Source organism: Mandrillus leucophaeus, unplaced genomic scaffold (assembly GCF_000951045.1).
Source record: "Mandrillus leucophaeus isolate KB7577 unplaced genomic scaffold, Mleu.le_1.0 Scaffold620, whole genome shotgun sequence".
Classification (NCBI taxonomy): Eukaryota; Metazoa; Chordata; class Mammalia; order Primates; family Cercopithecidae; genus Mandrillus; species Mandrillus leucophaeus.
Genome location: NW_012106698.1, coordinates 515943 through 517448, shown reverse-complemented (window position 1 = coordinate 517448; position 1506 = coordinate 515943).

Here is a 1506-nt window from a genome sequence, read left to right as displayed (position 1 = left end):
TCAGAGAAATGCAAATCAAAACCGCAATGAGATACCATCTCACACCAGTTAGAATGGCAAACATTAAAAAGTCAGGAAACAGAAGGAGGGCATCCTTAATGAGTCAGAGAAAAGACAGGAAATGTAGCATTTTCCTGAATGATAAGGATATTTTCTCATCCACTTCTTTGCTACATTTGCTCAGGAACAAATATCTCTAGATGACCAACATGTGGCACTGAGCAGGAATAAGCTTCACAGTTATATACATGTTTATAGTCTTCACTTCCCCAAAGCTCTATAGTATTTGACTTTTTAATCATGCTCCAAAGCAAATGATGTTAAAACACATAATTACAGAAATTTAACAAGTTAATGTTCAAGGATGTAAGTGAGAGTAAACAGACATAATGAGAAAAAATAACTGCCATAACATTAATTAACCAGCTTTGTGTATTTTGGAAGTAAATGCATATTATTATTGATCTTATAATAGCAATTTGAATAACATACTCTTGCCCCTCTGTAATGAATAGTGTCTCATTATTGCTTCCTAATTTAAAAGAGTCCGTTAATGCATACTAAATAATGTTCAGAAAAGGAAAATTGCATTGAATAATCACATAAAATATTTCTATAATTTATTATTATTATTATTATTATTTTAAGAGCAACAAGTCAAGAAGGTGGTAGAATTAAACATTCATACCTAGGAAGGTAAGTTAAACTATGTTTTAAAATGAGTCATCATGATTCTTGGTTGGGATAGGGAGCCAGGTAATTATATTTTTTACTTTTCAAGCTGAACCAGTATTAGACCTTTATTTATTTGAAATCCAACAGTTTTATATTCTACAGTCCACTGTGAAGGCTATAGTCTAAACCCTTCAATGTAAGCCTAAACCTCTCAAAGTCGATATTGGCTCTTAGTCTCCATGATGAGAGTCATTTTTAAAGTGTTTCTGGGATATTCTAGTTTTAAATAGTAAGTCACTCTCATATGCACCCCAGAGCCCTGGAAAACCAGTGATAGATGTCCACACCACCGCCTTAATGTATCAGTTATCCATTACTAATATAAAATAACGTATTGAAAGAAGTTCTGAGGACAATTTTGTGCCTTTTACCCATTACCTTTTAAGTCAACTTCTGTGTTGCTGTGTAAGTATATACTCACCATTTTATGATGGGATGGGAACAAGATAATTTAAAACTTATACTTAAGATATTTGATATTAATCATTTAAAATATGGGTGAGCTAAGATGCCTACTTGTTTTTGAAATACAGTCATCAGAATAAATTTCTAGCTTCCTTTGAAGCAACATCTGAAGTTATCATAGAATTTATAAATTAAGGGTGGAGTCAAGAAATTATCTGAAGTAGGAAACTTAAATTATTTCTAGTCCTGACTGGAGTAGAGCCATCTGGGGAATTAGCCACATACAGGAACACACTGTGTGACATATTTGGGGAATAAAAGATGACTATTGGTGAAATTAGGTGAGTAGTGATTAAAATCTTTTTT